Genomic DNA, 13,613 nt, shown 5'->3' with positions numbered 1-13,613 from the left:
ACATAGATTCTTTCCATAGGTTTGGGCATGCTGTCTATTGCATCGAAAGTTTTTTTTAATGACCAACCTCTTCTCTTTGCTACTATAGACCTGCTTGAGACACAGGTTGTGGCTTCTAACTGTCATGTGTCCTCTCTGTAGCTACATGTATTCTCTTTTTATTTTTTGATGCCTTCAAATCCGCCTTCGCTCCCATTTTTTTCTCTTGTTTGCGTGTGGGTGCAGGTCTACACTTTTATGCATGGTGTCTACTCTCTAATCTATGTCTTGTGGCTCTTCAAATGCAACATTTGTTCTCTTCTGCACAGGCTTTCATTCGTAGGGTATGGGCTTGCTTAACTCGTGAGGCTCCTTGTTCCTGCCTTGGGACGCCTCCTCTGACCTCCAGCCCCCTTTTTAAGAAAAAAGTTGGCTTCATTTTATATCTTGCCTTCCTTCAAAACTTAATTGCGAACCTTGTCCAAGCCTGGCAGATTCATTGTATTCTCCATACTGTAATGCATTGCCACTTACTCCCTCCAATCTACTTTTCTAAAATGTGGTCCATCTTCTTCTTAGCGTGGGATGGCTTTTCCTGATGCTAGTTTCCTCAAAACATGGACACCCCTTTTTTATGTGTGGGTCTTTTATTTTACGTATGGGTATTTTTTATATTGCCTATATTATCAATGCCCATGTTCCTCCCCATTTTGACTTAACATGGCTCCTTCTTCTAAAAGGCGGCTTTTCTTTTTATCTCCCTACCTATCATGGAGAATTACCCTTTTTAAATTCAAAATCATATGGTAATACTAGCATATGAATATGACATTACTAGTAAACTTTATGATAGATCATCGTTACTTCCTCCTTCTTGGCGGTTTGGATGTATTTTCCCATACACACTCCAAAATTAAATCCGCACTTTGTTTTTCAAATTCAAAGCCATGTTTCCTCTTTTATGAATGGATCTCCTTTGGATCTTCAAATGAAATTGTGTTGTCATCAAAAGTTTGGGTAAGTAAACATAAGATGTTCCACCTCCATTGTAAGATCTTCAACTTTCAACACACCTATAAATCTCATTTTCTTGATCCTTGATGGTTGTCACAAAACTCAACAATTATAACAAAAGTTATGGAGCACATGAATTCTTCAATTCTTCTTCTAGCCTAGAGAGATATGCACCTCTGGATGGAAAATTAGTTATGAAAATTCTATTTCTTTGTGATCTATTTCACAATGAGAACTTGATGTAGATGCTAGAACCAACTTATCCTTTTCCAATTAAAAGATTAGTACCTTAACAATCTGACAAGACTAGTCGGACCCCAAAGTGGGTCTGGCTAAAAAAAAAATTATTTCCAGACAACTGATCCTTCAGATAAATCCTTTTGGCATCTTGAACTGATTGAAAATAAAAATCCATCACTGAAACAACATTTAAAACTCTCTTTACCACTTATTTGCAAACTGCCAATTTCATGTCAGGAGGTCTGTTGACCGGCCTTAAAAATTGGCCAGAGCACCTGATCGGGCTCTAAACACTGGCATATTGAATCTTTGTTATACATTCTTGCATCCTGTCAAATATCGTCTCATGACGAATCCAAGGTCAAAAGATATTCACTGTCGAAATTGACCCTTTAGAATTACCTGCAACAAAACACTAAATTGGGTTCGGATTTGGCTTTGAAAATTGGGTAAATGAGCACATGGGGAAATAAAATTGGGGCACTGGTACTTTTCCATGAGGAAAGTATGATTCTATAGTTTTGGCTCATGATGAATCACGGGGTAAATTTGGCAAGGGCGCAAAGTTGACTACCTAGATTTACATGACATAGGACATTAGTAAAATATCATTTTTTATGAATGGAATGGCCCTAGAAAAGTGTGAAGACGGATTTGCCAAGGCTTAAAAACTGACACACTTATAGTATTTTCAAAGAAAAACATAGTGATACAATCCATTCAATCTAGGCAATCACGGGTCTCAAGTTATAACATTCCGAATAGGGGTACCAAACAATCTGCAAATTATGACACCAGTAAAAAGATGAAAATTGTGTTTGGAATCGCATTTGAAAACTGATCAAACGAATTCATCAAGATCTGAAACTTGAAACATAACAAGTCTTTGATGTCTACAATTAAATGCAATGCAACAAGAATTTCAACATTTGGGTCAACTGGGTCAAAGTTAGAGCACGTCAAACAGGGCTTCCCAAAAAAAAGTGCAAAGTGCAAATGCATTAAAACAATAACTAACCAACTTTGAGGGATTCAAAACCTATTCAAATGGACTCAAAACAACTCAAAATCTGAAACATAGGTTCTTAGGTATGCACACTAGACAATCACAAAGTGGTGAATCACAAAACATTTCTAGGTATGAGATATTCAAATGCAAACACAGCCTCCCGTTGTTGTTTGACACTCAGGGTAAAATGCAGATTTAATGATTGCTCAAAATGGGACTTCACAAAATGGCTCAGAATATCAATTCAACTTCATGGAATAGGTAGACACACTAAATTAAAGGTGCTAGAAGCATTAAACACCTCATGGGGGTTCAAAGGTATAGCCAGGTACAACCTTGTTAAAAGCATTTATAGGGCTCAATTTGACTCAAAATTTTAAATGGACGCACAAAACGAGAATGCAATTTTGAGCACCAACAGGTTGTTAGGTGTAAGAACCTAAGAAAGACAAAGATTCTAGGGTATTGCTTCATTTAGTGACCTAAGAGAAGAGACTACATTAGAAAGCAAAGCAAGAAGGGTATGGATGCTTGAAGGGTGAACAAGCTATCAGAGTTGAAGTGTGTGAAAGCCAAGAAAAGTGGAGGACTAAAATAGAGATCTGTAATCTATAAGTGGAGTTTTAAGTTGCTATTAGATCAAGCCTTACTATTACTTTCTAATCATTGTACCAGTCTAGGGTAAATCCTTTGGATTAAGTTTGACATAACAATCATTTGTAAATCCTTTAACTAGGTGACATTCCAAGTGAATGATCTAAAGTCCTTTAACAAGGCTTACTCCTAATAGGGTGATTGAAATCCTTTAACCAAGTCACATTTAATAGTGTGCATTGTAACCTCTAATAGGGTTAGCCTTTCACAAGGCATCACTTTAGAAGAGTCAGAATGAGAAGCATGTTACTAGTGGTTTTTCCAAAATTGAATTTCCCCATTAAATAATTGTGTCAAATGTGTGTCAAATGTGTCATTGCATACTAGATATCAAAATCTCAAAGGAAAAATGCAACTTACACTAGTGTTGGAATTTTATGTAACCCTTAGTCTATAATAGCTAATGTGAGACAAGTTAAATAAGCTATAACCCATTTTTCAAATGGCCCTAAGGTAACTCATGAAGTCCTTCATCCTTCATGCCTTAATCATTTTTTTATTTCTTCATTTTATTAAATGTCTAGGTTGTAGTTCAAAATCAAGACTTTGAGTCAAACACTAGCTCTAGAACTAGTGTTAGGGTTTGGCATCTAAGGAAAAGCTTTTACTCTAAACAATAAAAGTGAAATGTCTAAGTCCTAGTTCAAAAGAAAAATTTTAGATCTAACAAGAAGTTCCAAAATTGGTGTTTGCACTTGACAAGCAATTCTAGAGGTCTTGTTGGGATCTAAAGTTGATGTCTTCTTGAAATCTAAACTTCAAATTGGAAATTCAATATTAAATTGTGAAAAGTTAAGAGAAAGGAAAGATGAGTTCTCAAAATCCATTTTGGGCCTAGAAAGAGGGTCTAGAACCTTTATTGAAATATGACAACTGAAATGGAATTATTGCAAGATTAATAGAACAAAGGGAAAGTTCCAAAGACAACATTGGGATATAAAATATGTTGAAGATCTTCCAAAATGGAAGGTGGATTTTGCTAGATTTTTAGAAACTTTTAATAATTTAAATCTCTAGATGTAATTGTAGACTCTTATAATCATCTCAAACACTATATTAATTTATTAATATTTCTCTTGACACTATAATTGATTATTGATTAATTAATTATATTTTTCATATTCTTCTACGTATTTAATTAAATGGGTTCAATTCGCTAATGTATTTAAATTTAATTTTAATACTTCCCCTTAGTGTGTTAAATTTATTTAATGCATAGTTCTCCATAAATCCCCTTTTACATAAATTCCAATTTATTTAATTTCCCTCCACTTTATTAAATTATATAATCCTATGATTATGATAGATCCTATTTAATTTAATCCTAATCCCACCTAAAGCATATTCTACTGCCCATCACTCTCATCCTTCAAAGCCTACCCACTAGTTAATCCCACTTTATTATCCTAAACATGTTTTAACCCTTAAGTGTTTTCTCACACATGTGTGAGCAAATCAACATTCAAAAAAACCTCATTTTCATTAATTCTTTGAAAAGGCCTCTTAAACTCTTGTCACCCATTCCTTTCCCCAAGGTTGCTCACACATGTTCGAGCACACCTTGAGCCATCTTAATCACAAAAAAGACTTGTGTTGACCTTTTCATGGCTTGTCCCCTTAGCCCATGTATCTCCCTAGTGGCACTTATGTGGATGCCACATAGATGCCACCTCCTCAAGACCTCTCTCAAGCCTATAAATAGAGCCCTTATCTCAAGCATTCTTCATATCCTCCATTGCATTGTTATCATGCTAGTTTATGCTTAGAGGTTTCTAGCGATTTTAGAAATTATAGTACTAACCCATTTGGTAGTTTGTTTACTTCTTGTATTGTTTTTCACATTCATGGTAGAGTTGCACTCTCAGATTTATTTATTGCATCCATCTCCATTATCTTTGAATGCTCTCAAGAATGGATGCTTTCATAGCCATCCCTTGAAGCATTCTTGATCATTTAGCATAGTTTCATACTCACTCTTGTATATTATTCGTCATCTTGGGATTCAATAGATGTGTTTGAGAAGAACACATCCACATCCCTCCATCTCGAGCACACTAACAAGGCCTCTTGTGGGTGCCCTTTTTGAGCTGCTTCGAGGTTACGTGGGATCCTTTTATTGGTTGTATTATTTTTAAAACTCAAGTAGATTAGTTGTACTTTGGTTGATTTGAATCTTGATATACATGTACAACTAATTTTTTCATGTTTTCATGTGCTTCCAATAGAGAAGGATTTTCATGTATACAATAATTGTAGTGGGATTCTACTAGACACAAAGTTTATTATAATTTTTCTAATTACTTCAACCACTTCTAGTTAGAATAGTTGATGCTCAATAGCTCCTCTTAAAACCCAACAACATCAAGATGGTGTTAAAACTCTTGTAAGATTTGTATATGCAAACCAAGGACACCCTTCATGCCTATCAAGGATTTGTAGGTGGCCTTATTATGATAGAATGAGAAATCTAACTTGTCGTTTTGAAGAGATCCTTCTTTCTTTGATTCTAGGGATGCATTTCTGTTTTGTATCTCTTATGACTTGTAGAAATCAACATACACACCAAATGTCATATTTTGATCTAATTTGCATGGTTATCCTTTCTGCAAATAAACCCTAGTTAAATTAGGTGTTTGTACTCCATGATTAATTTGACTTATGTTTCATCTATAAAGGCAATTTATAAGATATTTTCCAAGCTCTATTGTATGGTTTGCAAAAAATTATGTCCTGCACTTGAAATTTTCCTTTCCCTTCCACTCCTTTCCCTTCCACCAATACACAATCTTAGTTTTACCTTTCTTTACAAATAGATACCTTGTGTAAATTTTTTCCCAACATAGATAGGCTAGTATCTATCCTTTTGAAGGAAGTACTAAGTTAACTCACCAACTGTTTGAGTTTCTACAAAACAATATGAAACTATGTTCTTATGTATAGGTTTTTCAATATTATTAGGTTCAGCTACCTTTCTAAAAGATATTCATTAATTTCCCATTACAAGACAATATCTCTCACAAGTATTTTTACTAGAAAATACTAAAAAGGTTATAACATTAAATTCATCAATATGAAAAGCATACACAATTTGAAAAACCATTCAAATTTAATAGCAACAAGCATCCACATGATTATCTATTATTATGTAATTCAACTATAATCTTCACTTTCTTCCCTCAACTTCTTCTTATTTTAAAATAAGATTTTATTCATAATAATTGAAGAGCATTTCCACATGTAATCCACTTCTTTAGGGGCAAAAATCACAATTTGAATAGAGAGTAGTATCTATTTGAAAGATCCAATCATAAAACTAAAAAAGAAATATAATCATTATCACAAAGTTCTTACTTCGAATTCAAAAGCATGGATAATAATCAAAAATAGTTCTACTTTTCATCTACTAAGAGTTAGCCCTTTTCCAGTATCAATTATTATATATATAACCCTCTCGAGGTTGGATAAAACCATGATCCAAAATTACTCCACTAGGAGTTGATATTTTTTAGTTCCTTAACTATTCAAACTATTAAAGCATAATAAAAGTAAAGAAGCTAAAACATGGGGATCATTGCCAACTAGATAGCTCTAGGTGTCATCAAGTCCTAGGATTTCTCCATGGAAGTAGCAGCAAGTCAGGCTGATTTCTAGTTCTCATACACTGAAGTGAATGCAGAGATAATTGACTAATGAGGTTGGCCAAGATATGCAATCCTTTGTTTCAACACCTCCTTCTCTATATGATGTTCACCAACCTTTTCTTCATGCATTTTTAGGTACTTTTGATTAAATATCAATATGGCTTCTATGTAGGCTATGTTGGAGAAATCCTATGTTGTTGGCATTTTTTTCTTTCACCTCCAAGAACTTCTTTTGCAAGTCTCTAATAATTTCTTCACTAGGAGAGATTTAATCTTTTTCTTCTTTGGCCCATTTCTTGTGAAACCATTTAAGGTCACCTTTGGTAATATCGTCTATGACTTCAATCCTACTAAGTAATTCTTTGATCTCAGAGACCCCTTGTGTGATGGATTCATTCCACCATTCAATGCAGTCTTTGATCATGTAAAAAGTTGTCTCATCTAACCCTGTCACCAATCATTTTGTGAGGAATTTCTACAAACCATACTCTTGCACTTCATCCAACCATGAAACCTCTTTGACCCAATTAGCCTATTCTTTCTCTTGAGAATCAAAGTTTGATTCTATCTTCATGGTTACATTAATGGTTTCTTTTTGTGTTTCATTCATAAGGTTTATCTATTTAACTATCTCATGTTGGAAAAAATGATCCATTCCTCAAATGTTTTAGCAATTGTCATGCTCTTTTGTAAATTATCTAAAAATTGTTGATTAACTAGAGACTTAACATTTATGATAATAGACATCTCTCATTAAGTGGCTTTGGTTATAGATGTAAGATAGCATTGATATAATGGGAATGACTTAAACATCACACACTAAGCTTAATTCCTAGACCAAAAGTGATAAATAGTCAAAGTTGACTTTTTTTCCCAATCTTAATTCTTCCATTAGTGTGTGATTTTTAAGGTTGGCCTATATAATGGGCCATTATTTTCATTGTCTCCTTCATATCTTTCTTATCTTTACCATCCTTTCATACCCAGTTAGCAATTTTCTTGTTAGAGACTTCAACAAGTTTTATATCCACTATCCTACTTCCTTTTCCAAGGTCCACCTTCAATACCTAGTAATCCTCAGAAGTTATTTCACCTTCTTCCTTATCTTGAGATGGCTTGGAAATCTCTACCAACTAATGCCCTATGTCCTTATCAAAATCAATCTTGGATTTAGTTTTTGTTGTCTTGGTTTTGGATGACTTATCCAAACATTCACTTACTATGCCATTGATGGGTAGGGACAATGGTACTATACTTCATTTCTTGACCACAAAAGTATCCATCCATTTAGTTTCTATAGGGGTCTTTTCTAGTGTGGTGAAGGTGTTGGTTAGGGCAAGAGTATCCATGGAGATGCTACCATCTCCAATTGAGATTTGCTGACTTTCTTCCATATCTGAGATGTTATTAGGGATTCACTTTGTTTCAAGCTCAACTTTAGGAGAATCCAAATCTATCTACGCTTCCCAACTTTCTTTAAAGTTGTGTCCTCTTTTCTTCTTCCTATTTCTCAAAGATGTTACTCTTTTGATGGTCTCTTCTTTAAGTTGAACTTGAACCTTAGATATGGTTGGTTCAACTTCAAGTTCCTACTTTTACCTACAAAAAATCATTTAAACCATGGTCAGAGGAAAAAATTAATGTTTGGGAAGACTTCTTTTCTTTAGACTTCGAGTGTTGCTTTGATGACTTAATGACAATTTCTTCATCTTTATTTTTTTTAAGCCATTCCTCTATTCTTTTGAGTATATTTGTAATTTGAGAATGTAGATTGTCTTCTTCTCTCTTGCTCTAGTCTAATTTAGGGATTGAGAAACATTTGATTTTTTCAAGATACCAAAGATCTATCACTTCTCCTTTTTTATCCTCTTTTATTCCACTAGTGTCTAGGTTGATCTTGAAGGCTTTCACTTGATCTAAGGTCATCCTCAACCACACTCTTTTTTTGACTTCAAATTCATTAGAGTAGTTGGCCCAAAAATCCTCTCGATGAGAAATATGTCAAAACTCAAATGCGACCTTGAGATTCTTTTTGGCAAACTCTGCATAATCAAAACTTTTCCTGGAGACATAAGGTTTGAGTCAAAGGTTAAACATCTCTTCTTTTACCATCATAACATGCTTCAAAATTGGACATATGTAATGACCCAATTCTATAGGAAAGAGTATCCCAAATGCCTTCTTAGTGCTTTCAGACAAGTTTTCAATGATGATCATTTGCTTGCATATCTCCAATACAGTGACATTATCTAAGCAATAATGGGGTAACTTAAGACATTTTCCATCAAAGACTCTGACTCTAAGGTAGGTGAACCTAGGAAACTAAATCTAATAAAAACCATAGTTTTCAATCACCTACATGGCTTCTTCTAAGAGCTTGCAATTTTCGTTTCCCTTGATTTCAAATACCACCCTACCCAAATACACATAATTGATTCTCCTAAATTCTTGGGAGGGCTTTTTAGCCTATGAGTATTTATAGTATTGATATATTGTCATATCTTCCACATATGATTCATGAGGAAGACCTTCCAACTTCTTTGAAAAAGCAAAAATGTAGATAAGGAAATATGACATGAAGAAAGGATCAAAATTAGTCAAACCCAATAGCCCTTTATGTAATCCTCTTACTTTCAAATCAACCAATTAATAGATTTTTCACCTCCTACAATCTTCTAAATGAAGAAATACATCCAGTCCTCCCAATGGAAATCATGATCATTCCCTTTCATCTTATTCAAGAGGAAAACTATATTAGAAATTTCCTTAGTAAAATTCTCGATAGTTAGAGGTTTAGGAAACCTTGACCCTTATGTCACTGGCTTCAAAAGCCAACTTTGTGTGACCACAAAGTTGTGATATTTCTTGCTTCCTTTATACAACTACATTGCTTCTTCAAATGTCCAAGGCTCATAAGGCTTTTTGTGAGGAATTTTCAAAGATGATACAATAATAACCCTATCAATTCTTGCTAAGTCTTCACCTAAAATCTTCCTTATGCATCTACTAGAAGGATCATAGTAGTTTGCACATTCTATTATTAACTGAGGACATCCCATAGTAGGAGAAAAGGCCACAACCTCTAACAATCCACTACTGATTAATTTATGAGCTCTAGTTCCTTTTTGGGTACTTTCGGTTCTTTCTACTAACTCCATTAAGTTCAAATTTACTAAAAATGTATCACAAATTTTAGGGAGCCAACTCAAAAAATAGATTTTTTCAAGTTTTGAGAGTTTTGGCCAAAAGAGAGTCATGTTAATTTTAAAATTAAGATGACCCACTACATATAATTGCCTAAAATCATAAAGAAAAACCATAAATGGAATACCATGGGAGAGATTACTTGGTACTCACTGATTTCATGTTCCAAACTACTCCTCCAAACCCCTGCCAGCTTTGTCATTCTGTACTCTAGAATAGAAAGTTTGGGATAAATGGATGAGAAATTAGAACTTAAGTTGAAAATTCTAAGAAAGATCATGAATAGATATGGGAATGTGAAATCATTAATACATCCATGTGAAGATTTATTTGACAAGAAATTGCAGTCTTTTCAATTAAATGTTCCTATCAAATTGGCACATGATCTCACACTTGAATGACCTCAACTTGCAATTTTACTTCGTTCAATGATGACTTTTACTTTGACATGTGCCTCATAATTGTCAATATCATCATATTTTCAATATCTGACTATGCCATCATGTATGGTTTCTATAGATTTGCACTTAGATCCCTTCTGAAAACAAGACCTGCAAAAAAAGAGGAGCCACAATCTTTTAGTAAACATAATGTTAAAGTCAAACTTGAAGTTGAACATGGTTGAAGTTCAACTTTGACTTCAACTCCTTAAACAAACAGACTCTCAGTTGAAGACTAGGAGCAAAGGAGCTCTTAACTTTTAAAAATCCTATACAACTAACTTGAACTTGAAGTTGAACTTGAGATGAAATAAAGGTTCAAGTTCATCTTTGACTTTGGAGATAGAGAAAACAAAATGCCCAAAATGATAAGGATTTTTATGAGTGTAACAAGTTGTTTACATTAAGGTCAATTTTTCTATTAGTGACTTAACACTTAGTCAGTTGGTTTCATTGCTATCAAGCTCTACAATTTCTAGTAAGCTTATCATTCTTCTAGCAATATTAACCAAGAGTTTTAGTTTCTACCAAGCTAAATTGTCAAATTGTAGTTCATGCCAAGCTTCAAAGTATCTGCTGAGCATCTGAGACAATTTACAGTATTTCTCAAGCATAACAGAGTCTACTGAGCTTGCCAATGTAAGAGACGAAGATCTTAGTGTTAACCAAGCTCTATTTTTTTAACCAAGTATATCAATGTCTACTGAGCTTATAATGTTAACAAAGTGAATTCAATGTTGACCAAGCATTGTACTGTCAACCGAGCATTTCAGTATCTATTGAGTTTCTTAGTGTTCACTGAGTCATATAGTGCTAATGGAGTTTTTGCTACTCAAAGTGATCAATATGGACTGAGCATCAACATTAATCAAGTGCTAGAGTGTTTCAAGTGTCAAAACATCACTAAGTTATCTTTAGAACCTAAATTACAACAATGGGCCGACTTTGTGAATTATGATGAATTTGGTATTGTAGCTAACTCCAACAAGTAATTAAGTGGAGTTTTATATATGTAATGTATTATATCATTATTCAAATGTAACAAATTAATAAATATGTGAAGAAGTAAGAAGCAGATGAGTGCAAATTAAAGAAAGTTACAAGTTATATAAGGTACATCAAAGACTTATCTATCATAGTCAGGTGATCATTGTAATTCAAGGAATCTCAAGCAGAAAATCAAAGTTATAGATCATAGATCAATCATTGTCTCATCCTAACAAGGCATCAGTCAAATCCTCTAACAAAGTGGACATAACAGTCATATTCCAAATCTCCTAATAGAGTGCATACTTCACTGTATATTTGTAAAATCCTTTAAAAAGGTAGACCTAATAGTCCTTATTTCTCCTAATAGGGTAGATCACCAAAAGTGGTCAAGTGTAATCCTTAATAGGCCAACTTTATATTGCAATAATAAATCTTGTGGGTATCATCCCCACCTGAGTTTTACTTTCTATTTTAGAAGGTTTTGGGTTACCATATCTTATGTCAAAGTGTTATGAATGTTTTATTACTTTTATTCTTTCATGCGTGCAATTAGATCATAATAATATATGAAGGATTAACTGGTGAAGTAAGTTTAAGAGTTTTGTTGGTTCCTAATTCACCCAGGTCCCCTCTTAGTAACCTAGCCTACATTACATTGCCAACAATTTGTATCATAGCTTTTGATTCTCACATCAAAATTTTAATAGCTCAAGAAAAGATCATAGGTAATGGAGGTATATAGGCTAGAAAAGGCTATTGAGAATGAAAAGTTGGATCTAAAATTAGCCATTGGAAAACTAAAGAAAGAAAAGGAGCAAATCTCTCAATCCTTGTAAAGAAGGAAAGATTCTGCAACACAAATGAATGACAATCTCTAAATTGAAGGCAGAATTGAAGATTTATGCCAAGAAAGAAATTCAAATGAAGCTGATGTAACAATTAAAGACCTACTTGAGAGGAATCTCGATCTTCAAGAAGAAGTCAAAATTTTGAAAAGAGAAATTCAATCAGTTAGATTATGTGAAGTCAAGGAACAAAAGGATAAATCTAATGAATAAATAGAAGAAAAGGACAATAAAATTAATCAACTATCTCTTTAGCAAAAAGATCTAATTTATCAACTCAATGATTCAAATGAAGAGCTTCTCAACTTGAGGACATAAAATGAAAGATTGAAGAATGACCTTAGAATAGAGAAGTAGACCAATGAGAGGATAATGAATTCACAAGAAAGTATGAATCAGTTGGATAAGCAAACTCAATTCAGACACAAAGGTAAAGCTACATTAGGATATATAGAAAAAGGTGAATCATCTCAGCAAGAAGCTCAAAAAGAACAAAAGGCCTACATATAGTCATTTTGGACAAATAAGTCATACATTAAACAAGTGTTGGAGCAATGATAAACCAAAGTTCAGTGGAAAGTGTTATAGTTGCAAAAAACCAGGACATAAAGCAAGTGAATGCATGGAGAAACCCAAGTTTGAAGGAAAGTGTCACAATTGCAACAAACAAGGACACAAATCTTTAGAGTGCAAGACCCAGAAATGGAACCTAGCAGAACAAATTGTCAAAGCTATATTTGGTTGGGATTACAATACATGGTGTACATGTCACTATTGTGGTGAGTTTGGGCACACTAGAGAAAACTGCATAAAATATCACACAAGGAAGAGAGATACCACAAAGAGATGTTTTGTATGTACAAAACTTGGACATCTTGCCAATAATATATGAACAAAGGAAGAATTGAAGATGAAAAGAAAGAAAAGGCTAATAATATTAGAAAACAAATGAAGCAGCAAGTGGTGTAGAAATCTCCAAAGAATACAAGCTAAAGTCATGAAACTGTTGACACCCAAGTCAATGAGTTGGTGACTCAACCATTTCAACTTAGGCATCTATGGAGATTACTAGAACTAATATTCTGAACAAGACATCCCATACCAATTCCAGTCAGCAAGCAAAAGATCCATATCAATATTCAAGATGCACAAGGATCACCAAGATAAGATGACAACAGAAGACCTTACTAAGCAATTTTGGGTCGCAAGTCCTTACCGAGCAAGAGTGGGATGTACCAGACCTACAGAGTTCTGAATAATAGATGCCAAGTTAGTGACTCTACCAAGTACCAAGTTCAAACCGAGTGGTGGTAATCCTTATTGAGTTGAAGGTGTCTTGAGAGAAATAAAGACCAAAATGAGTGGAGGACAACCTATCACTAAGAAAACATTTGTATGAAGCATTACTGGCAATCATAAAGACATAATTTTGTTAAAAGGAGAAAATTCATCAAATCATTTCATCGTGAATTTTTAGAGCTAAGAGTGAAGAGAAATGTCAAGCCCTTGAGTGATTTGAAGCAGTAATTGATGAAGATTATTTTTGTGTTCAAGAATTAACTGAGTGAATGGTATTTTCAAGAATAAAAGTGAAAAG

Source organism: Cupressus sempervirens, chromosome 1 (assembly GCF_028749045.1).
Source record: "Cupressus sempervirens isolate cs-2001-9-10 chromosome 1, ASM2874904v1, whole genome shotgun sequence".
Classification (NCBI taxonomy): Eukaryota; Viridiplantae; Streptophyta; class Pinopsida; order Cupressales; family Cupressaceae; genus Cupressus; species Cupressus sempervirens.
This window is presented reverse-complemented; position numbering follows the sequence as displayed.